The sequence below is a fragment of the Lonchura striata genome, chromosome 7 (genome assembly GCF_046129695.1).
Source record: "Lonchura striata isolate bLonStr1 chromosome 7, bLonStr1.mat, whole genome shotgun sequence".
Classification (NCBI taxonomy): Eukaryota; Metazoa; Chordata; class Aves; order Passeriformes; family Estrildidae; genus Lonchura; species Lonchura striata.
In genome coordinates this window covers 33,965,225-33,991,205 of record NC_134609.1, presented here as the reverse complement: position 1 = coordinate 33,991,205, position 25,981 = coordinate 33,965,225, and the positions used below count along the sequence as shown (strand labels likewise).

At 39.4% G+C, this 25,981-nt stretch overlaps 2 long non-coding RNA genes across 3 annotated transcripts in view; one reads left to right on the top strand and one right to left on the bottom strand.

Moving 5' to 3' along the window:
• LOC144246626 (uncharacterized) overlaps positions 1 to 25,981 on the bottom strand; it is a 129,437-nt gene that overhangs the window by 13,660 nt on the left and 89,796 nt on the right. The window lies entirely within an intron of this gene.
• Positions 625 to 18,710, top strand: LOC110483474 (uncharacterized). Of its 2 annotated transcripts, XR_013340288.1 has the most exons (3): positions 625 to 1,217; positions 8,353 to 8,490; positions 15,374 to 18,710. It is a non-coding gene; the product is annotated as an uncharacterized LOC110483474 (long non-coding RNA). The 2 variants fall into 2 exon arrangements; XR_013340287.1 differs by lacking the exon at positions 8,353 to 8,490.

Here is a 25,981-nt window from a genome sequence, read left to right as displayed (position 1 = left end):
CGGAGCCGCTCCTCGCAGAGAGCGCAGGGCTGCCACCGCCATCGCGCCGCTGCTCGCCGGGGGCGGAGCGCGGCCCCGGCGCGATGGAGGCGCTGCGGCGGCCGGCGCTGCCCGAGGGCGGTGCGCTACCGCCTGTTCGCGGCGGCGGCGGCGGGCCCGGGTGGCGAGGCGCTGCCGCGGCGCTGCGCTGAGCTGGCCCTGCTGCGCTTCGCCCCGCTCCTGGCCGCCTACGTGTGGCAGCGGCAGCCGTTCCGCCTGCGCTACGTGCCGCGCCGCGGTGAGCCGGGAGCGGGCCGTGAGGCGCGGCGGGAGGAGCGCCCGGAGCGGCGGCACTGGGAGGGGGACCCGGGAACCGGGAGCGTGTGAGGGGAACTGCGGGCCTGCGACGGGGACTCGACGGCCGGGAACCTACGGCGTGTGAGGGAGAACCGAGGGAGTGTGAGGGGGACCCCGCGGCCGGGAGCGGGGATCATTTGAGGGGGACCCGGCGGGTTCGAACCGGGAGCGTGTGAGGGGGAACTGCCGGTGTATGAGGGGGACACGGCGACCGGGAGCCGGGAGCCTCTGAGGGGGAACGGAGGGCGTGTGAGGGGAACAGGGAGCGTGTGCGGGGGAACTGTGGGCATGTGAAGGGGACTCGGCGGCCGGGAACCGACGGCGTGTGAGGGAGAACCGAGGGAGTGTGAGGGGCTCCCGGCGGCCGGGAACCGACGGCGTGTGAGGGGGATCCGGCGGGCTTGAACCGGGAGCGTCTGAGGCGTAACTGCGGGCATATGAGGGGGATACGGTGGCCAGGAACCGAGAGCGTGTGAGGGAGACCCGACGGCCGGGAGCCTCTGAGGAGGAACCGGAGCTTGTGCGGGGAACCGGGAGCGTGTGAGGGGTGACGCGGCGGCTCCACAGACTCCTCTCAGTGTCACGGCAGGGTTAACCCAGTGGGGCATCTGGTGCCACCTCCCCGCTGTAGCAGCGTCATCGCAGAGCACAGGACTCAAGATTGCTCAGCAGGGTCTGGAGTATCCCCAGGGGGGGAGACTCCGCAGCCTGTGTGGACAATCTGTTCCTGGGCAGGGGCTGCTGAGCCGCCCCTCCTCGATGTGCCCCGTCCAGGCGCACATCGGCGGCACCACCGTGTTCGGGGATAACGTGGAGGATGAGTGGTTCATTGTGTACCTGCTCCGGGAGATCACCAGGGAGTTCCCGGGGCTGGCAGCCAGGTAAGGCGGGTCCTGCTGAGGTGCTTTAGTGGGAGGGCTGCGAAGGGGCAGTGCCTATGCTGTGAAGGTCCTGTCTTAACATTCCCCGTCCTTGGGAGCTGTTTCCCCATCCCATACACGTTTGAGGTGTCCAAGGGCAGGTTGGATGGGACTTGGAGCAACCTGGGCTAGTGGAAGGTGTGCCTGCCTGTGGCAGGGGTGTTGGAATCAGATGATCTTCTAGGTCCCTTCTAACCTAAGCCTTTCTGTAGGTCTATGAATGTTAAAAATCCCCAGCAGACATGGATTCAGAAGTGTGGTGTTGTGCTCTGCAAAGCTTTTCCTGCTAAGAAACCAATTTCTCCTTGGCCAGGATTGATGACAACGATGGAGAGTTTCTCTTGATAGAAGCTGCTGATTTTCTCCCAAAGTGGCTGAATCCTGAGAACAGTGAAAACAGGGTGAATAAAACTTGTGTGCAGTTGGCAATGGGGCCACAGTGGCCTTTTATGTAGCCAGCTGGCGTTTTCTCTTGCACTTCTAGCCAAATGGTCAGACTGCCTCTGAAGACACAGAGTGCTATCTGTCCCTTACTGATACTCTCTTCACGAGCACTCCTGTGTCCCCCTGAACTTTCTAGCTCTGCTAGAACCACTTGGATGATTTTTTAAAATTATATTTTACCATGTTCTGGAGTGTTTAGGCAAGAGGATTTGCTGCCCTCAGAGAGAGAATGCTCAGGGCTGGAGTGTTGCTCTCTCTGTAAGGAAACAGGCTTTGTCTGGTAGAGGTGAAATAATGAACAGACACCTTCACCTGGATATGGATGGATGCTAATGGCAATGGATTTAAAATGGATTAAAATGGAGATAATTAATTTGGTCATTAGCAAAATATTGTTCAATTATTTTTCCCCTACTCCAAGTTCCTAAAAATGGATGGAATACAACCCAAAAATTTATTGCAAGAGTGTGCCAGGCTCATATTTTGTTTGAGGGAACAGTGAGGGAGTTGAGAACATTGCAGTCAGGGCATTTCTTAGGATCAGGAACCAGCAGAGGTCGCATGTAGCACCAGAAATAATGCTTTTTAATCCCTGTGATGTTCTGAAGCAGTTAGGTTATGCTGGTTCTCCTGAAGCACTTTTCTAGTTGAAGAGAAACTTGGTATTACTGTTATTAAGGAAACAAGATATCTTTGATGAAACTTGTTGCAGGTAAAATTGGGATTTTTACTGTTTGCATCGTGGTCTCTGGCATCCCAAATCACTTTTGTAAAAAAGCTGTGCTGCTCCCTGTATTGGTTCTCTATTTGTACTGTATATTCTCTGTGTTCAGGCAGATGCATTTGTATATGAAATGAAATTTCCCACCCCTCTCTGTGTGTGAGTGCTCTTACCCTGTGTGATGAGAGCACTGCTGCCTGCCAGGTGTTCTTTTACAAAGAAGAGCTGCACATCATTCCGCTGTCGGAGCCTTCGGAGCAGGACTGGCCCCTCTCTGCTCCCTGTCCCACGGTGCCGCAGGCGCTGGCGCTGTTATCCACCCGCTCCAAGGAGTTCCTGGCTGCAGAGCCCATCAGAGCTGCTCTGTACAAACACATCCAAGGGTACATGGGGGCTGCATTTCGGTCCTCTGCAACAGTGGGGTTTGCTTCTGTGCTCTCTGGGCTTTAAACATTTCCCCAACAGATGTGCTAAAGCTGGTTCCTCTTCAGAAACCAGCAGCCAAAGGTTTTTCTGTGGCACTCTTGGAAAGAGGGGGATCAGTGTCTTGTAGGCTGTGATCTGGGGATCTGGAACTGGTTCACTGCTGTAATTCCACCACTGACAATTACAAGAGTTACTCTTCCTTCACATCCTTCTTATACTGAAAAATCTGACAGTTCCGTGATATTTTAGGAGCCCTGTTCACAAAGAAAAAGAGTATTTGAGCTCAAATGTAGAAGCAGCAGAGCTGTCAGAGCTTCAGCTTGTCAAAGCTGTGTTCAGCCCTGTGCTTTATTTTTTGCAAGGATTTTACAGCATAACTTTCCCAGAGTATGGTGAAGAATACTGCATAGCTGGATATGTTGGTTAAGTTCACAGGGACTCATCTTACTCATGTGGGGGATTCCATTTTCTTAGCCATGTACACTTATATAAATATGTATTATAGAATCAGACATTCGAGGCATTAGATTGGCCAAGTTTTACCTCCAGAGTGATCCTCTGACCCATGCTGCAGGTGAATATTAAAGTGAAGTGGGCCTCGTGGTACAGAAGGAGGGGTTACCTCTCAGTACCTTCCCACGCTCTGTTGCCGCTCAGGTATCCCGAGCGGATCCAGGCCTCGCTGCACCGAGCCCGCTGCTTCCTCCCGGCCGGAATCGTGGCCGTGCTGAGGCTGCTCCCGTCCCTGGTGGCTGCGGCAGTCCAGGCCTTTTACCTGCGGGATGCGGGCGATTTACGGGCCTGTCGGCGCCCCTTCAGAGCCTTCCCTGCCGAGCAGAGAGTGATGGCCCTGCTAAATGCTCTCTGGAGCCGCTGATGGCCCTGCTGTGCTCCTCTAAAGCCTTTGATACCCTGGTATGTGCTCTTCTAACTCACTTAATTCCCTTCTGTCACTGACAAGGGTTCTGTGGCCAGTGGTATAAACACAAAGATTTAACTTAAAACTGCCAGTTTTCTGTTGTTTTTTTCCTTTCTGGCTCTAGAGATTAATTTCCAGGTTATTACATTTATAGCTTCTCTGGGTCAATGTGGCTGGACTTTGAAGGGGCTGATAATGAGACAATTGTTTCTGTAACCAGAGGTTGTGATTATATTTCCTCTGCTGAAGTGCCTACTTGAGTAATTTGATCTCCTTGTGTGATCAGAGCAGTTTGACAGCACTGCCAGCCAAAATGAGGAGTTGCTTCTAACCAGTGGTTCTCTTCAAGGCCTTCCACTGTTGCAGAATTTCTGAGAGACAGAAGTCATGATTTATGTTTGGAATAAGGTTTGAGCTACCCAGTCAGACTAGGCCCTGATAAGCGGCTTTGATGGGGTCTCGAAGCCTTTGATGCAGTGAGAATTCAGTTGTGGCGCAGATAGAAATTGTATTAAGGTAACTACAAAGTAATCAGCTATCTGAGCATGAATTAGAGTAGAGCTGCAGTGTGAAAAGTTTGACCACCTTAAGGAAAAGGTTTATTTTCTATTTGGTAGTAGGTAGGGGTTTTATTATAAAAATTATAAATATAAATAAAATAAAATTAGAAATCTATGTATAGAAATATATCCTAAATACGCTAAGATCTATATAAAAATTCAAAGGTAAGTAAATATAAGTATCCACATAGCGGGAGGACCCGTGACTACAAGAATGATGAATTCTCAGTTGATCCTGAACTTGATCCTGGATCTACTGCGCCAGCTGAATCTCTACAAATATATGGGCCCTGATAGGATTTGTCCAAGAATTCTCAAATACCTAGCTGATGCCATTGCAAAGCCTCTCTCAAATGATGATTCAGACTGACCCCTTCTGACTCAGCATATTTTATGATCACTGTTCCTGTTTTATATTAATTTTGCTTATCTGTATAGAGGGCCCAGAACAAGGGCAAATCAAGTCTGATTAATAATTCCTGTTTACACTCTTATGCCACTGTCATGTTTTTAAACACACATTTTCTTATAGCTCATTATTTGGTGGCAACATTTGTGATATTGTAACAGAAGAAGAAATGTATTAAATGTATTGATTTATTTACCTGTTCACTATAGCGTAATTGGTGAATGTCTCTTCAATTGCAATAATGTAATGGATGTGACAATGGAGTTTTATCACTGAGTTCTACAAGTGTTATTTTCTCATCACTTGAATGGAAGTAGAAATATTAAGACCTCAGCTGAACAAAAAGACTGGTGTAGATTGTGCAAAGCAATTGACTTTCATAAGCTTGCAGAGTAATTCATCAAATCCTCTAAAAATAATGGAATCTCTTTTCCACTTCCCCACTTGTGTTGGAATAAAATACTTAAAATAAGAAGAAAATTATATACTATAAATGCAGTTCTTTTGCATGCAGTCATCACTATGATTGCTTGACTAGAAAATCACAACACTCTATGGGTTTGTTTATAGAGGAAAGAGTTCGAGAAAGGAAAAAAACCTCAGCAGCCAGAGAAAACATGACATGACTGCATAATACCCATGCATGACAGTGCTTCACAACCACTTAATAAACTACAGAAACAGTCAAAGGGTCATTCATTTCTAAAAAAATCAAATACCTAGCAGACAACCCCCTAGATAACCTGCCAGTCTTCATTTCCAAGTTCTTTACTGTCATTAAAAGAGCTGAATTCAGCATGATTAATTTAAAAAGCATTCTAGATCACTGTTAATTAGTTGTAGTATGCCTTTTACTCACCTGTCAGTGTTTCCTTTCTTTTTGACTAATGCACTATGATGATAAATAATATGTTTTACCCCATGTTTTGCCAACTATGCTTTTCCAAATTTTAATCATTTATTATTGTTTATATTCCAGAGACACATGTGTCATCTTGACAACCATTTTTCAGGATGTAGCTTAGCAGGTATTTTGCTTAGCCGGTAGACTTTACATTTTCAAATGTTTGTCCTCTTAAATCCATTTTCCAAATAATATGAAAACTTGAATCTGAACTTTTCTGAAATTGATGGGTCTTCAATTGTATCTAAAAAAGTATCTTATGGGGTTTGTTAAGAATATATTCTTAAGAAATATATTAATATAATGTTTGTGTGGGAAGAATCCAAGTGTCATATCTAGATTTTTTGGCATGACTGAAAGCCCAGTACATGTGTGAATAGACACAGTCCTGCAAAATAGATTCTGACCCAGCCATTTTTCTGTCTACTGTTGTTTGTGGGCACAAGCAGTTCGCATTAGAGGCAGCTGGCCACAAGTATAATGAAAATAAGCTAACTGGTTGCAAGAACAGGAAATGTTCCCCAAAGCAGATCAAAAATGTAGTACAGGCTAGCTAAAGTTATGAGTAACAAGGCTGTTGAAATGCTCAGACATACTTCTGAACAATGATGAGACTTTGGGTTGAAAAAATAGAATGTAGATGATGGTTGGAAACAGTGAACGTCTCAGTGTTTTGAGGCATAACTGACTGGCTTTGGTTAATATGAATTATTATTACCAGTTATTTTATTTAAAGAGATTGTGTTAAAATGTTTGGATATCTGTCAATTTATTTGCTAAGATCAGCTTGCCCTTGATTTTGACTTCATATATCATAGTATAAATATGGGCAGATTGGAATGGTTTTTTGTGTTTCACAGGATATGTTGCATTATGTTTTATGACAAACATTTGCATTTAAAATATATTCAATCAAGTATGCTAGTTACTCTACATGTAAAGTTCAAGCAGAGTGTGTCACCTGTGGTGCAAAAGCTATTCTGTTGATAGGATTTTTAACAGTAAGCAGCTCAACTGCATTTAGAAATATGATTGCTATTTAAAGAAATCTCAGAAAGATAAAGAGCATATCTAATAATTTACATCTTTCTTACGTGACAGTGAAGAAGCATGCAAAGCATAACTGAGTTAAGTTGATATAACAAAGACATTGGTCACTGAAGGTTTTCTGTAGCCAGATGCTTAATTTGATTTGTTTTTTGTTTTATAAATGTATTACCCAAATTAGACATCCAAAAATGCATTTTGAAATTGAATACCAGAGAATAATTCAAGGTTGATGATGAGTGTATTATGAACAGTTAAACTTCTTTGTTCAGACATTTTGAAAATATGTATCATTACACCTGATTTAAAAGTGTAAAAAAAGGAGGAGGACTCCAGGAAGTATTGACCAATCATTCTCACCTCCATGCCCAATAACAAAATGGAACATATTTTTCTGGAAGATATATTGAAATATATGAAAGATAGAGATATGATTAGAGACAGGCTTTAAACTAAGAGTAGATTTAGCTTTCACATAAATATGAAATTTTTTACAATACAGGTGGTGAGACAGTAAAGAAGCTGTAATTTCCAGATCACCAAAAGAGTTCAAAGTCAGGCTGGATAGGGCTTTGAGCAACTTGATCTAGTGAGTGATATTCCTGGCCATAGCAAATGGTTGAACTAGATGATCTTTAAAGGCTGTTTACAACTCAAACCATTCTGTCATTTTATATTATTCCTAAAAATTATATTTTTGTGTTGAAATAAGTTGAGGGATTTAATGAATTGCTGCCATTTTTACTATGATTCAATCTAACTGCTAAGTACTGTAAAACAGAGTCTTGCTATCACTGGGGGTAAAAGGAAATTAATATATTATCTTCTACAAGTAGAGAGTGGAATAAAGAATAATTGAAATTTGTGAAAAATAAACTATTAGAGCTGGTTAAAATTTATAGTTTATAAAATAATCTTTCCTAATAATGACTGAAGAAGTTACTGAGCAGCAAATAAAATATAACTTCTGACTACAAGAGGCAGAAAAGTAGAAGAATAATGGTCCCCTGATAGTAATTTTGACATTGTCATTGTTGCAAATTAGGATTGAACTCGCTCTTCCTAGCACACCATTGCAGCTGTGCTATCAATCATTACACTTCTTACAAAGAGAATCAGTTTTTATAGTTTTAAAATTTTATTAAATCTAATGAGGGAATGCCTTGAAATTAATTCAATACTGTGGTTTCATAAAGATTAACAGTACATGTCCTTTTTGTGCTATGGCAAAAGAAGATAGACTCTGGCTCTGATTAAAACCATAGAAAGAACACATATATGTTTACAGACATAAAACAAAACTGGGCAGAATTTCCTAGTCTGATGTCATGGCTCAATTCATAGAACCATGGAATCAGAGAACGGTTTGTGTTGGAAAGGACCTGAAAGGCCATTTAGTTCCAACCCCACTGCTGTGGGCAGGGACGCCTTCAACTAGAACAGGTTGTTCAGTGACCCATCCAAACTGACCCTAAACACTTGCAAGGATGGTACATGCACAGCTTCTCTAGGCAACCTAGTCCAGTACTTCAGCATTCTTAAAGTAAAAATTTCTTCACTATATCTAATGTAAGCCTATTCTCTTTCAGTTTGAAGTCATTTTCCTTTGTTCTGTCACTACATGCCCTTGTCAATACTCTCCAACTTTCTTTTGGGCTGTTTTCAGGTACTGGAAAGCTGCTCTAAGGTCTTCCCAGAGCCTTGTCTTTTCCAAGCTGAACTTCCTCAACTTTCTCAGTCTGTCTTCCTAGCTCTCTCTAGCTCTCTGGTCATCTTCATGGCTTTCCTCTGGACTCATTCCAAGGTATCCATGTCCCTCTTATGCTGGTAGTCCCAGAGCTGAACACAGTACTCCATATGGAGAGTAAAGAGGAATAATCACCTCCCTTGACCTGTTAGTTAGGTTTCTTTTGATGCATCCCAAGATATGGTTGGATTTCTGGTCTGAAAACCTACATTACCTGGTCATGTTGAGTTTCTTTTTGAATCACACATCCAAGTCTTTCTCTGCAGAACTGTTCTCAATCAATTTTCTTCCCAGTTTGGGATTTGCGCTTGGGATTGCCCTGACCTACATGGAGGCTATTGCACTTGCCTTGTTGAACTTCATTAAGTTCATATAGGCTTGCCACTGAAGCCTGTCCAGGTCCCTGTGGATTTTGGGACTGTCAATAAATCTGTTGAGAGTGCACTCAATTTCACTGTCCATGTCAACAACATGGATATTTAACAGCACTGGCCCCAGTATGGGTCTCTGAGGAGCACCACTCATCACTACTCTCCGCTTGGACATTGAGATTTGACTGCAATTCTTTAAATGTGACCATACAGCCAATTCAAAATCCACCAAGCAGATATTCCATGTCTCTCCAGTTCACAGACAAGAATGTCATGCAGGACCGTGTCATATGCTATGCACTAGAGCAAGTAGATGCTATCAGTTGTTCTTCCCTTGTCCACCAAAACCTTCACCCTCCTGTACAAGGCCACTAACAATTTCAGACACTTCAGATATTTGTTGCAGACCAGCTTTTGTCTTATATATAGGCCTTTAAATAACACATTCTTTATATGTGAGAAGTCCTTCTCTTTAAGGGAAAAAAAAGTTGTCAGATGCCTTTGAGTGACAGATTCCTTCCCTATACCAATAGCAGTCCTTAAGTACTAGAGACATTGGTTCTATATAAGATATTTTTATCAGTGTTTGCACTAAATATTGAAACTTAAGCAGCGTATTTATATGTTGGAAAATGTTTAAATAGGTGACTCCCCTATAGAAAAGCAATTTACTTAAACACATATGGTATTATTGTTTTGTTCTGGGGGAAAAATTAGTACAGTAATTTGGATTTTGCAATTGAAGTTAAAATACTGTAAAGAAATTGAATTTCTGTTATGAATTTGTCTACATGTGCTGCCTCACGTCATGTGAGATGTGTGTCCTAAAAGTGCATCTCCTGAATCCCTAGCAAAAACTGTTCTTAGCAGTATCTTCCTTAATACTTGCCTCAGAACTTATATTAAATATATTTTCTATATAGTTCTATATACTTGCCTATACTATATACTTGCCTCAGAACTATGTGTTAAGTGAAGCTGAGGTAAAAATTGGGAGATAGATTCTGCCTTCTGGTATACTTGATATGGTTTCATTATTACTGTATGGGTCATCTACATGCCTCTGAGGAGATTTTACTCAATCAAGTAACTTCACACAATATTACAGGAAAAGAAAATTTCCAAAATTTCAGGTGCCAGAAATCTCTGATTAAACTCAGGAGAAAAGAACCTGAGGGAAAAAACAGAGAGGGAACATAAAACTGTGAAACTGAGCTAATACGTAAGTGAGAAGTAAATCTGATGACTAAGGGGATGCATTAACAGAGGTAAGAAAAGTTTCAAACCTGAAAACTAATGGACTGACAGTTTGGCAGTGAAAAAGGAGAAGGAAAAAAAATCTTGACTGCCTGATACATGTATGCTGGACCTTATACAATGAAAGTCATTAGAAGGAAGTTTGGAATAAAGAAAAATCAATTGCTTGTGATGAAAGCGTAGCAGGAATGGTTTGTCTTGATTGAATGAGGTACCTTGAAAATATTTTTTTATTAGAATATGAGTGATGACAACACTATGTCAAACAGAAAAAAAGCTTCATTACTCCTGAGGAACTGAAAAATAATCTATTAAATCTATCATCCAAACAAAGAATGACTTTCTGATGGATTTCCCACATGTATTTTCAAGAAGTCACATACAGATTTTTACTCAATAGACAGATTTTTCATGAATTTTGAGCAACTGTATAGCTATCTTTTAGCAATATAAATGTACTATAAAATGTAATATTGGAATCTGGAATTACTTTTCCTTGGTGAAGTATCACAAACTTGATAATATTGCTCCATGCAAAAACTTCAAGTTCTTGCTTTTTGATCAACAATTAAAAACTAGATCATGTTAATATAGGTGGAAATTTGTAAAATTGTAGACAAACACATGCATGCATTCTATTATTTTTTAATTGTCAGTAGCATCTTCTGGTTGTTTTTGCTTCTCTCTCTTTCAAAACAGAAGCAGTTTTCAGGCTGCTTTGTGCCTACATGCAGTCCTGGGCACTCCATTCAACAACACTTGCTTAGGGTCTTGCTCAGTCCTCAGCGAGCTGACACTCCTACTCCATTTGCCAAATACAGCCTAATTCCCTAGAAGTAAAGTTATGAAGTGCATATTGCGTACTGTTTTATATAAGAAAAAAATGTTGCAATATTTGTCTGTTTCAAAGTCTGGTTGATATTTTTCATTGTAAAATATAATTTTCAATTGCTTAGATAAATTAAGTGTAAAGTGAGTGCATGGATAATCACATTTCTAAGAACTTGGTAAATTAATTCACCAAAGCGATGCTCTGCCTAAGCAGGAGCTCCAGATTTACAGAGAAACAGAATATTTCAGGAATGGAAGAATTGAGCAAAATTTCTCCTCTATTGACATGGATGATTCCCTGATGAACTCTGTATGAGTTTGGTCTAGTTTTTGATTGTATCAACAGAATGTGCTGGAGAAGTACCAAAAAAATAAACTAATCTCAAATGTGGCGTGGGATGAGAATAAAATTGTTGGACAATTTTGTGACTCAGAGATGGGGCAACTGAGAGGTGTTTTAAAAACTTTTATTCTATTTTCAGTCTCATGAGAAGGGTGAGACAATACAGATGTTTTAATTCATGCTATTACAATCAGAAGCAATTTTTTATTATAAAATACTATTAAGCGTTTCATAATGATGGGAAAATCTTTTTTCTCTATGTTTTCTTTTGATGGCTTTTTAAACTTTAGGTACTATTATAGTGAACTGTCAAATGTTGCATGGGCCATCTTTAATTTTTGAGGGAATGCCTTGCTAGGCTCTATCTCCATAAATGAGCCGATATCTTTCTGGCAATTGCTGTGGGGGCTCATCTAGGTAAGAAATTTTACTCTTAGTGAGCACTGGGGTAATAAAATTGCACAAACTTGAGTTTCTGTATACAGGATGAAGGGGAGTAACATTTAGTTGTGGATCTCCCGGGTACTGAAACTCAGCACAAAATTCTATTGCCAAAGAACTAAGAATTTCTAATTCTTGAGGTTCAGAAGGTGTTTTAAGAAGATAAGGGACTCAATTATGCTAATTGGTTATGGGATTGGTCTTGTTGGTATCTTCATGCTAATATTTGTCACGATTGGGTATTGGCCATTCTTTGGCTGACACTGGCACACTGTGCTATTGGTTTGGGCTTGAATTGGTCAAACATATGGTGTCTGTGCCTGCTGACTTGGTTAAAGTACCCCAAACATTTGTTTTTGGTTGATCTACAGTCCCATCTGCATTGCAAAAGTAAGTAAGTAAAACTAGTAAGTGCCAATATATAATTTGATTAAACTCTATGTTCTTGTTCAGCTGCTTTTTGGCAAAAGCTTTTCCATATATTTTAGTTCTTAAGCAAATCTTTTAGCACTTGTTCAGGGCCCTGATAACTCTCTACAAATCAATTTCCCACATAAAATAATAAATGCAAGAGCTAGAAGCAAAGATAAAAGGAAGGCAGAACTATAGAAAAATGTGGGATGCCACTGGCAGAGAGGATGAGGAGCAAGAAGAGAGAACTTCAGATTATATGAAAGGAAAAAGTAGTGTGTCTTGATGTACAGCTCTGTGTGTTGGTATGATAGCAAGAAATAGTTTAGGAATATTCATCAGGAATTAATTTTCTTACAGCACATCTTTCTATCCTCACACTAAAGTGGCTATTCATACAGATTGCTGTAGTATGTCTGTTTGCAGTCCTGAATGTGAAATGTGTTTGCAGATTTGAATCTATCCTTGTAAGCTATTCCAGTACCTGGAATACATTTTCATATTATTTTGTTTATATTGCAGAAATAGCTGTGAAATACTTTTATAAAAGCATTCCCCTTGCACACCCTTTAGAGGCCCAGTTGTTCAGAAAGTCATTCAATGTCTGGAGGTATTAAGGTTTTTAATCATAAAAGTCTGCATTGTTACACTTAAATTCTTAACCTTAATGACAATCCAGACAAAAGTCTGAGGTTTTTGGTGGTTTTGTAGGGGGTTTTTTTGAGTTTTTTGAAATGTGTTATTGAATATAAGAAACATAAAAAATCTGTCATAAATGAATTTTGAGAGGATGAACTTAAGCACTCTAAAGATGAGATATAAAGCTATCTGTGCATTCTAGCTTTTTTTCCTTCCCTGCAAAGTGTATTCTACACTGCAAAGTGTGAGGTAGCTATAAATCAGACATGTAAAAATATTCTCAATGTGAAAGTCTCACAGTTTTGATGCCTCATAATTATGCTTCAAGAAAGAAATATTATTTCCATTTCACAGGTAGCACCTAAAAGCATAGACATAAGTGTCTTGCCCAAAGCTGCAGAGGAAATCTGTGTTACAGCAGATAATTAAATGTCTCAAAACAGCTACAGGGCAGATGAATATTCTTCTGTTAATATTGTACAATATAATATTGGGGTAGGTTCAGACATTTACACACAAAAATCCCTGGGCACATATAGACAGGACGTCTGGAAGGATTTATGTGTTTTTTAATATCACTAAGCAAAAATTCAAAAAGTCCAAAGTTAAGTGTAACAGAGACATTATGTGTCTGAGGAACCTAATCTCTTGTCCTACTGCCCCACTTTTGAAACCTATGCTTTTTGAACTGTGGCACCACTTAACTGAAAATCTCTTGTTGAAATCTCATACATGAATGCTGAGGGATATAATATTTTAGTCTATTTAAACAATAAAGTCAAAATATGCCCCATGAAAAATGTGTCAGACAGATACTTAGATCCTTCATTGTCTCAAAGAGAACAACTAAGATCACTTTCTGAATTGCAAATTTGCAGTAAATGTTACCAAATTAAACTATAAATTTGTGTCCTTGTATTTAAAGGATTCCCTCACTTTCATTTATATAAATTCTTTTGGAAGCAATATTGCATTTTATGGAACAACTTAAGTGTCTTAGAAAGAAGAAATCACAACAGAACAATTCTTAGTTTAAACATTGCTACAGAATTGTCATGGTTTGACACAGGAAAAAGAATCTTCTCGGCAGGAAGAGGTCAATCCAGGCAGGGGTTAGGTTTGGATATTGGCACTTGGAATGACCAATTGAGGGTGGACACGCCTCTGAGAACACAGAGGGGTTAAAAGCAGAATTCCCGGGAGAACTCGCTCTCTTTGGTTCCAGTCATTGGAGAGTGCAGACCTCCCTTTCCCAGGCACAGGCTGGGTGAGGAGGGGAAGCCATGTGGCCTGGGGAGGTAGGCCAGGGGTGAAGGGTCTGGAACCGAGCTGGGCCAGTTCCTGCAGACAGAAGGGTGGAGAAAACCTGAGATGTCTTTGTTCCCCACTCCCCTGTCCCCCCGACACCACCAGAGGGAAAGAGACAGAGAGCCTGAAGGCACCTGAAAGTTTGCAGGCAGAGGAGAAGTGGGGGGAAGGTGCCCAATGTGGGAGTTGGAGTCCTGGGCCGAGATTTCAGCCGTCCAAGGAGTCCGGAAATGAAGGCTTGGTGAAATATTACTCCTCCTCAATTTTGAGGAAAGAGAGACAGCCTGGGACCTGAGATATTAGGGAAAGAAGGTTGGGGGGAGATGATGTAGTGGCTTTTGGCTGGGCTTTTCTTGTTAACCATAGACTGGACCAATTTATCCTGCAACAGAGACTGCATTTTTATGGGGATGCAATGGTGAGCCAAAAGACCCGCTTCAGCAACTACCAGTAAAAGAATAGAGTGAACAGAGAAAGGCTGGGGAGGGTGTGATGATGACCTCTGTCCTCAGAGAAGAAGATCTCTATTCTTGGACCCTCAGCCTCAGGGGAAAATGGGGGAGACTATGGTCCCAAAAAGAGACACTGGACTGTTGTTCCTGTTGGTCCTTGGCAAAGCATCCTTAAAGGTAACCTATGAGCAGTCTTGGTCCATGCACGGTGGTGAGAGCACTGTGACATGGAGAGGAGAGTGTCACACTGGCAGATTCTCTCCGGGCAGTGCCATGTGTGACATGGAAACACAAGAGGTGGCAGCTGTGTTTTCTGGGGGTCTATGGTGCAAGGGAGACTCCTGTTTCCCCTGACGGATTTAGTATTGATTATATTGAAGGGTGAATACTTGATTAAGGGTCCAAATGTGTCTCACTGTGGTTTGTTGGAATTGGATGGTGGGAGGAGGATTGTTTTGAAAGGTTTTAATTTTGGATTTTGTGTGCGTTTTTCTTTCTTTTTTTCTTTTATAGTAGTATAGTAGTAGTAGCTTAATAGGGTTTTTTTCCCCTTGTTATTAAGCTTGGGCCTGCTTTGCTCTGTTCTCAATCGCATTTCAATTGAGAGGTTGTATTTTCATGGGGGTGCTGGCATTGTGCCAGTATGAAACCATGACAAGAATATAAAATATATTATCAGTTCTTCTTGTGTATGATAGTCTCTTGCTTATGTCATTAAAATGATACAACCTCAGTGTTCAGGAAACAATTTTGGTTCACACAAAAGAGAAATAGCTTGTCATATTTAAAGCAGAGAGTAGTCCAGTATTTGCTCTGCTCCCTAGTCTATCCTGCCTGGGATATAATTCAATTAATTTTGTCTTTTTTTTTTTTTTTTTTTTTTGTAGGTGGTGGCCAATATTGACTGAAACAAGGAGACTGAGATTGAGATTCCATCACCTATGTTTATGTGTCTGCAGTGCAGACAATTGCATGCAAGCTAATTGTGTCTAAGCTCCTGCTGCAGTCCAAGAGCAACAGAGAGTTAACACAGTCAATGAAACAATGAGAACTATTCAAATACAGACATCAAAGTTACGGTGAGATAAGCAGTTCCCTATTGTCCACAGCTGACAAGATCTGCATCTGTAACAAGCAGCTAGCCTGCTAAAACTTATGTTGCATGTACCTAAACTTGTGTGTCTGGATATAGAGCTGAATACTGCTCTAGGAGCTCATAGTAACCTGGGGGCAAAGATTCTTCTAGTGGTGCCTGCTTCAGTCTATTGTGCATTTGTAGCCATCTTAGCCCATTGGCCAAATAATTCATTGCTGAAGGAAGTAAAATTCCAGATTTTAGTAGCTTTTGAAAGGTTTACATGTAATGTTACTGTTGTAATATTAGAAAAGTAAAGCGAGGCTCTAATAAGTCCAGAACTAAGGATACCACATTGTTTGATAGCAGAAGTTCATAGGTCTGTCAGGACTCAGGCCTTGGGTGATTTCTTTTTCAGACAATGGCTGGATTTGGATGCAGTAGACAATCTTCAGAAGTCCAAGGAAAGATAAATACCGAATATACGTATGTCCCTTTTCATATGTAGTGTTTCTTCCTTTCCTAGGGGACTAAGACAGCAGACACCTGCACTTTTCAGCCATTTTCAACCCAGATGCAGTCAATACTGCAGCATCATCTGTTACCAAAGATCAGCATTTTGTTACAAATATTCTGCTCCTTCTTCAAAGAGAGGAAGTGTAAATCTTACTTGTCAACCAAGTTGGTACATAATATTTTTATTATCTAACAGCTTTCAGTACAATACAGTTAAAAACATGAAAGTGAATACAACCAAGTCCCACTGATATATTACTACTAAAGGGTGGAATAGAAAAAGAAGATGCCACAACTTACATAAAAACTTCAAATATATATAAAAATATAATATTATTCTATTATATATGTATTACTCTTATGGACACAAGAAATATTAAAATGAATTGAAACTATTGAATCGAATCTCTTTACACAAGTCGAGGGGTTTTAATCATGCTAATTTTATAGCAATATAAGATCTCATTTTAATTTTCATTTTGTAGGAGTATTCTAGAGAAAGGCCAAACATGTCAATTGGTATGCAGGCAGCAGTATTTTCAGCTCTGAATATTTTATCTGGTTTCTTGGTCTTTATATTTCTTCAGATACTGCTCAGCACGTAGAATTAATACTGATCACTGTGCTACTTACTCTGTCAGAGTGTCTCTGAAGTTAATCCAGAGTCATGCAAAAAATGCTTCACTATGTTCTCACAGAGGTTTTAAAAGGTCAAAATTCTCCATTAATTTTTAAGAAATGTGGTCGTTCTAATTTGTACCAATAAAGGTCTTTTTATTTCCATGTCCCAGTCTTATGCCATGCAGTAAGATTCTCTGAGATGGGAATTTGTGGAATAATAATTTATGCCTATATACTGTCATAGCTGTTGACCTTCAGTCTTACACTCAACACATTAAGTCTGAATTACTGGGTAGTATGTAGAGCTTTATAGTGATTCATTCCTCAGCCATGGTGGTGTGGGTGATGGAAGGACCCAGATAACATCATCACAGTAAATTACTTCTCTAAAGGAAAAATTACTTAATTGTTCTAGTGAATCACTACCATTTCCTTATAGAACTTCATGCATATAGAAAATAGAAGATTTGTTAAGAATGTAAGAAAATATTTTTTTCCCAGTGGTAAATGAAAATATAAAATATTTTTGTTTAAGGCTTATTTTCCTGTTTTGATCCCATCTGGGAGCTGAATGCTTCTCAGTGCTGAGCCCACATGGGAAATGTCTTCCATCTTTACATTCATCAACAACAACAACAATTTTTTTCTTTTTAATAAACATGTTATCATGTAGAATTTTTATTTTAGATACAACTTCATTCTCAGAAAATAGTGTTTCCACAGGTGCTACAAACATTTGTATGACATTACTGAACTTTTAAAAACACCACCATAGGAATTTCTTCACCAGTAACTCTCAAAAATTGTATTTCCTGCTATCTTATGATGAATTATTTTGTTTTTATGTATTAAGTTTCATGAAGTGAGTGATCATCTTTATATATTAACTACATCTCCGAATATGGTTTCTTTCATATCTAAAATATTTTGGTCTCATGTGATCAAGCATAAACCAGATTTACCACAGAACACAGTATTTTAGGCAGTACAGGATACAGGATACCCCTGTCTGTTTCTGTTCTCCTATTTGAGATTTGTAAAACTCTCTCTCATGGATGACATTTCCTCTGTCTCCCCAGTAAAGTTAGTGGCAGGGCCCTGAGAGTGCCAACAGGCTCTGCAGACATTCTCTACTGTGGATTTAGCCTCCTGTGCTGTAGGCTAGCTCTCACTTGGTGCAGCTGTTGGACTCTGACTTCTGCGAAAGAGCTCTGAGAGTAAAGGATTTGCCCCCATCTCATGGGGTCTGTATGGACTCAAGGGTTCAGATCTTTTTCTTGAACTGAGTCTAAATATGACCAGAAATGTCCTGATCATATTGATGATGGCACTGACAATGGAAACAGCACATGAGGACACAACAGCACAAGCTGAAAACACAGGTCATGTGAGAGGCTGGACTGCTAGTGTTGAATGACTCAATCAACCAAAATATTCTTGACTCAACCCCATAACTTGGAAAACGGAAGACATTTAAGGGACACTAAAAGGAGAGAGGTGTAGGATTCCTTAAAATCAGAGGGCTTTGGGCACATTGCAAAAGGCAGGCCTCAGGGACAGCAGGATGGTGATTAGAACTAAGCAGTAGCCATAAGATTTGTCAGCAGAAGAATTATACAAGAAGTAGAAAGAAAGGACAAATAGAACAATGGTCTGTGTATTAACCTTGGGTAAAATAACTCCCTAAGTTGCAGAAAAGTATCTCTGGTGAGATAGTAGGAAGTTCTAAGCTTAATAATGGAGCTCTTTGCATTGTATCTTAAGGCTTACAAGCAAGTATTGTATTTGAAATAAGCAAGCATTGTTTTAACTAAAAGCACGTGTATTTATAGTGAATGGATAGAACTACTGTCAGTATGCTTTTGCTTTGTGTGATTGGTCAAAAAGATTTTAAAGTAAGTTGTAACATTAAGTTCTTGGTCTGCTGCCTGGGATGTGAGCTTCTGGCATCTTCCCATTGTCATAACCATGTAATGAGACTGATGCTAAAGAAATAAACAGCTCGAGATGCATTCCGCAGCAGTCCCGTCCCGTTTGTGATTTGTACATAGACCCTGGCTGGCGATAGAGAGGCTGTGGAGGGAACCCAGAATCAAGGAGAACCTGAGAAACCTTGGGGGAACATAAGGGTCCTCATTACTTTGCCCAGAATTATTTTCAAAAGCAGTTGTGCAATGTCTTTATGTTTAGAGACATAGCAGATTGACATAGTGAAATATATGGAATTCCTGAGTAATTTTAACTCTGCATTTATTTTTCTTGTTGATACTGAGATCATTTTTCCTCTAGAAAAATACAACTTAATTGGTGTCGCAATATATTTTTTAGTGAAGTAATGTTTTATAAATCTTATGAATCTACATTTCATCTAATAGCTAGTGTGGAGTTGTGTTTCATTTAGAAATGCATGAAATGAAAGTGGGTTGGGCTGCTATGCTTCAAGGGCTTTGAATACCCATTTTAATTCTTTCTACAAATCATTTTTCATAGCAAAGGATGTTGAATTAGGCTATACTTAAAGCAAAAAATTCTATGTTTTATAACAAGTTAGATATGTTAGTAAAATGACCTTTACATATTTTTAAATTGCTTAAATTGGATCACATATGCATTTGAGATACCATTTTGCAAATTCTATATTTCATGAGTGAAATAAATGTTACTCTATATCAATTTACCTTTGTCTTCTAGTAACAGCAGTGCATTTAATTGCCACAAGAAGTAGCAACTCCTGATTGTATTTTTATTTTAAATGTAGATGGACTTGTAGGTCTTCCCAAGGGTTATGTTTGCTGTATCAGCACCCTTTAAAAACTCTACTTCAGGAGTTTGATGGTATCTTGCAGAAATTGCATATATCTTACACATGCCTAGAACTTCCTTGTTATTAATTTGAGAAGGTTCAAAGACTAGATTAGATTATTACGGACCATTAGAAGATTAACATATTTCCAAAAGCAGCAGTTTCTCTCCCAGAAACAAGTCTGCCCGGGACATCTCTGTCCCTGCTCCCAGTGTCCCCCCAGGGCTAATAGGGCTGTTTCTCGCTCGCTTCCCCTCACTCAGCCCTGGCTGCCGGGCAGTGTTTTGCCCTGCCTTGCCCAGGCTTTCCCCAGGGCTGAGGGGCTCAGCCGTGCCCTGCGCTTGGGGCCGCTGCAGCCACTGCACCGCCTGGGGCCAGCCTGGCAGCCCCAGCACAGCCCCAGTGCCAGCACCTGAGCATTGGCATTTGGTACAGAATCAAATACTGAACACCACTTGCTTTGAAAATCCATGTAAACTGGTTCAGTCGCCTTCTATCACAGCTGCAAAAACACCTCCAGCCCAGATTTTCCCTGTTGAGACCCCTCTTTGGTGTCCTAGGTCTAGTTTTACCATACAAGTACAAAAGTTTCCATGGGTACATCATAAAAGCTGGAAAGGGGCTGTAGGTGATCAAAATGTTACCTGGTATAACTTCTGTCATTGATATCCAATCATAGATTGGACCAATTAAATTTCTTTATGAAAATCTGTAGTTTCATTTTCACTTTGAAAGACAGATGTAGCTATAATTTCAGTCTTTAAATTTTCTTTATAATCCAATACCCAGCTGTGCCTGACACATTTCTACAATATTTTTTTCCCTGAAGGAAGCAATGAGCTATTCAGTGAAATTTTTTGATTTCACAGCAAGGTAGAATAATCTCTGTAGGATTTTTTTTTTTTTTGTTTAATGGGGAAAACCTCCCCAATGGTATGTTTTGTACAAGAGATGCATTTACTGAACACTTTTGTAATTAACAATATTTATAAGGCTGTGAGAATTACTAACACTCCATGGGGTGCTTATTTTCCAAGTTCTTTAGCTTTTTTTTAGCATATTCCAACAGACAAGTTAGCTAGTGTGACTGGATCCACCTGAAAGTTTTTGTATGAAACAAAGCTGATATCCAAGTGTAATGTGGGCATAACTACTTCCTCTTTTTATTTCTTTTGCATGATAAAAAGGAGTAAAACCAGAAGTGCTATTAATATGTATGGGAATAATGAAGCTTCAAGGAGGAAAACTCTATCATCTAAACACAAGTAAATGTGATTTTCTTACCAAGTGATTAATATTTAAACAATATAAATTAAAGACAAGAAGAGTTAATTTGAGTTGCTCTACCTTCCTGAATATAAATAGAACAGACAAATAGAGATGTTAATAGCAATGTCAGGGTGCAGTAGGAAAAATATTAAAGGATATTAAGCTATCTCTGTGCTGAACAAATCAAAGTACAGCAAAATTGTGATGTGAAAACCCATGCTGACACAATATTGTTTAAGGGATTTGCAGCTCTGATTTTGTATTACTACAAATAGTTCTAGATTACTTTTCGAAACCTTTTTTTTTTTTTTTTCAAAACTTTTGGAAATTTAAAACAAGCTAAGGAAAGCCCACTTTACAGAATGAGATTTTACATAGTTCTTTCAAGCTGATATCTCATGTGAGTTATAAGCAAAAGAAGGCAGATACTGCTATCAAAAAGAAATAAATGAAAAATTTCAGTTTCTCCTGTCAGTACCAGAACTGTTAATCATTACTATTTTTATCTTTGATCTTCATTGAATCATTTTATAGTTAATTATATTATGATTAACAAAAACCAATTAAAAATCAGCCCTTGCTTTTAATTTGTCCTCCTAAGGCTGTTGCAATGATTTCACTTTCTAAAGAACAATGATGAGTAGAGGCTAACTGACATTGAAGCATAGAAATGAACTGAGCAACTGTTGGTTATTCTGAAGCAATGTGAACTCCCATTGTGTTTAGAAAGCACATCCTAAGATAAAGATTAACCATATTTACAAAAATTTATATTTTTGACAATGATTCTAAGTGGAAAGGTGGGATCTTTTGATATTATTTTAATGCAGGATTCATGCACGTAATGCAGCCTCCACTCTGAAGCCCTGGGGAGAGCAGACAATCCCTCTGGGTGTCTCTTCCCTCTCTTTTAAAGCCATCCTGGGCCAACCAGGATGTGGTTACCCCGTGAACCTGGGGTAACACATCCCAGTTCTGCTTCCAGCCCCTGGGTCTGAGAGAGACAGTGATATCTTGGGCAGGTCAGCATAGGAAACATATAGAATACCATATACATTTTTTTGGGTTACCCAGGACACATGCCCTTGATGAACAAAATAAATATTTTTTCAGTGAGCTAAAACACTATTTTTTTCAGTCCTCTACTGAAGTTTTAAGAAAATGAAATCTCTAAGAGTTGTCTTTAATAGCATGCTTTCATCTGTACTGTACAGTACTTACCACCTGGGAGTGAAATCTGCCAGTTCTCCTAAAAAATTTAAAATTCCTTTTTTTTTTCTAGAGGACCTAGGTCATTCTACATTCTAACATGAAGATCAGCAGAATTTGCAAAACACCTCAGACAGTGAGTTTCCTAAAGTTTCCTTGTAATCTGTCTCCGAGGAATTCCTTGAAATATCACAGCCTTTGGCCTTTGTTTCAATGTGCCCAGATGTTCCCAGCATTTCATTCTATGTCTGTGATAATATCATCACATCTGATAAAGAGAACTGATTTTGTTTTAAAGATGACATTGATTCCAATCTTATAGAGAAAAGGAAAAATGCACAGATAGTGAAATACTCCTACCTCTGTTGTTCTTGTAGGCAAACTCAACAAAGCTTCTGCCCATGTTACTGTGACTGCTTTGAAGAGACAAACCTGCTGTGTCTGTTATTTCTTAGACTTTTTTCCGTATTTAGGATAGACCAACTTCATCTCTTCTACTTTCCTTTCCCAGTGTAGTTCAGACACAAAATATGTCATTACTCTGTTTTCATTTTAATTCAAAGAAAGAAGAAGAAGAAATGGATGTTACTTCATAGTTTATGGCGTGTCACAGAGAACCCTGTCATCCAAAAGAAAAGCAGAGGAACAATGATTTGGACTAAGTTAAACTCTCTTATTATCTGAACTTTCATTATAGTATCCTAGAACCCACAATTTCTGCATTATCCTTTTAAGGATTATCATGTAGAGGATGAAAATAAAAATTATAAATATATATAGTAACATATACATTAATTAATACTTTTCATTATTATTTTTTAAAGCATGGCTCTTCAGGGTGCTGGTAATGTCAAGCTGCACATTGTGAAAGGAGCTTGTGGTAACAGTGAGTGCACTTCATGAAACACCAGAAAACCCCATAGAGATCAACCCTAATTAGATAAGATGTGAAAAATGTCACCTTTGTCACTACTAGGGATGGAAATTCTGATAAAAATCTTCTACAGATATGCTAACTTGCAACTTGTATTGACTAACTCTCCTTTCTGGTTATCGTCTTATTAAGTGCTCATTAGGTACACTTTTTGGCTCCTATCTCTTTCAAAAGAAGTTTCATGTCTAAAAAGAGTTGCCTAATTGGGAAATTGCCAATTGTACTGAGCTTTCTCAAAGACCATAACTGGATGATTGCTACCTCTGTGGATAGATAGAAAGAGGAAAGATCTTTTTTGAGTAAAAAAAAAAAGAAAAGTAGTATTTTTTGATTCCACCACAGTTTTTGATATTGTCTCTCACAGGATCCTTCTAGAGAAATGTCCAGCAAACAGCTGTAAAAACACATCATACAGTGAGTGTGCAACTGGCTCATGGGTGAAACACAAAGGGTTGTAGAGAATAGGGTTCTACTTGGTCTGGCAGGGAGCCATCAGTGGGACTTCTCAGGGCTTCATTTTACGCCCTGTGCTCTTTAACATCTTCAAAAATTAATGGGATGCAAAACTCAAAGGAATACCAGGAAAAATTTGCTGAAAATAATAAATTGAGAGGAGCTGTTGATTCCCTTAAAGTCAGAGAGGTCCTGCAGAGACTCAATAAATTAGAAGTCTCAGCATCCATCAACCACAAGAAGTTTAGCAAGAGTAAGTGCTAGATTCCACAGCTGGAATAGGAAACCATAAATGTATGGACTGATGGCTAAAGCAGAGGGTGGTGAGTGCTGCAGAAAGGGACCTGGAGGTCCTGGTCAATGGCAAGTTGAATCTGAGTCAGCAGTGCCCTGGCAGCCAGCAAGTCCAGCTGTGCCCTAGGGGGCATCAGGCACAGCATCACCAGCCAGGCAAGGGAGGGGATTGTCCTGCTCTGCTCTGCACTGGGGAGGCCTCACCTTGAGTGCTGGAGGCAGTTGTTATGAATAAAAAAATAATGTAATGGATCTACTGTTACACAATAATTATGTATATATTGCTAAAAGATTTTTCTTTTAGCTATTAAATAGATAATCAGTCTTAAATTCTCTGGGATTCTATTCACTTACTTCCTACTATCATAATTAACATTAAAATGAATGTATGCTGCATGCAGGTGTTATACAGTTTGCTAAGTTACTGGTTTGTGTATTACTGTCTCTTGATCTTTTTTTAAACACATTTATTATGCTACTAGGGATTAGAAAAAAAGTCAGGATTACATTGCTGCTTCACATCTCCATCAGTGTATCCTTCCATCTTGACTGTGAGCCATCTGCAATCTTTTTCTCAAGCAGCAACAGTCACTGCTTTTGAATAATTGATCTATCCTGCCACAGAAAATATTGGATTTAGATGCTTCTGTTTAGTTTGAAATCATATAACAGTCACAGTTTCTTCAGTACAAAATCAGTGAGCTCACATCAGGCACATGAAGCAGCAGTAGAAAGACATCAAGGCTTTAGGTATACTGGCAGTGTATTCCCTCTCCACAGCATCTATGTTGGCTGGTATACTCTACGCCATAGAGAGGTACTGCAGTTCTAATGGACCTGGGAATCTGGCAAGCTCTCGAGGTCAAGATCAATGTCATATCAGTCTTTCCCCAACAGTGCTGTTCTCTTTTTGTTCTTCTTGCCAGTTTTTAAATGTCTGCAGCTTCTCATGATTTCTGTGCTACCCCACTGAATTTCTTAAATACCTTCCTTTATAGATGAATCCTTCCTATTCTAAACCATTTCTACCACCTCTTTGAGCATGAGGATAGGAAACAGTGGTGCCAGAAGGCTTCAGATGAAGAGATGTATGCCAAAAACATGAATAGCTGCCTCAGCAAATGGGTTACTAGGAGCCATGGTAGCTATCATAGGTTGACAGAAGCACCCACGAATCCTTTTAACATAATTTTTGGACTCTTTTTTTTTTTTTTTTTTTTTTTTTTTTTTTTTTTTCCAACAGCAGCCATATAATTTTTGAATATAGCAAGCAGCTTTTCCCATGAGCTTGCCTTTCTGTTTCAGCTCACAGAATCATGAGTACGATCTCTTCAATACAGTCAGGGATAAGTTAAAGCTGTTCTGGACTGACACCAGCATTAGGAAAAAATGTGATCTTTCTGACTCATGGAATAGAAACCAAGGAAAATAGAAACCAAGATCATATTTAAAGCTGTAGATTAAGCAAATGGCAACATTATATAAAATAATCCCTCTTTAAGTTAATCTCAAATACAGAGGATTTAGAATTATTTAGTTGAAATCTAAGTCAGAAGATAAAGAAAGGCTTTTCTGTCCATGGACTCTCTTCTGTGAATTTATTTTTTTTTCTTTTAACTCATGAAATTTTAAATCAATGGAACACTCAACCATGAATTTTGCAGAACATTGAGTATATCATAATGGTAATCTAGTTCACCTTTTGATTTATATTTTTCTGAAAATATTTAGTCTACAGTAAAACTATAAAAACTAAATTAACCCAAAATTATCAGACATAGAAATTTATCACTTTTTAAAGCATGACTGTCCCATAGACATATGTTTAATGTCAGCCAAATAAGTGCCTTTACTATTTTGTACTTAGATTATTAGACTCCATTTCATTTAATTTCATTTGAAAATTACTTCAAATATAATTATCAGTTATATGTAATAGCCCTGGCAGCCAGGATGGCCAACCCTGTCTTGTTGGGGCATCAGGCACAGCATCACCTGTGGATATTCTCAGTTCAGTCAGAGGGAAAAAGAGAAGGATTTCTGCCAGGCTAAGCCTGGGAAAACGTCCAGGAGGAATGTAAACAATCTATTATCTTGCTTTCCATTCATATTTTTTATAGATATGTTCTACCACACTGACCTAAGTCCAGTGTACCAATCTGGTGAAATGTTTTTACTTTAAGACCAATGTAATTAATGTTCACAATGTTCTCTATAAAAGAGGGAAGTGCTTTTGAAAAAACATTCGTTTGCCTTCTGTAATCGTCCAAGTCATTTCACCCGTCCCTGGCTCAACAACATCAATCACCAGCCAGACAAGG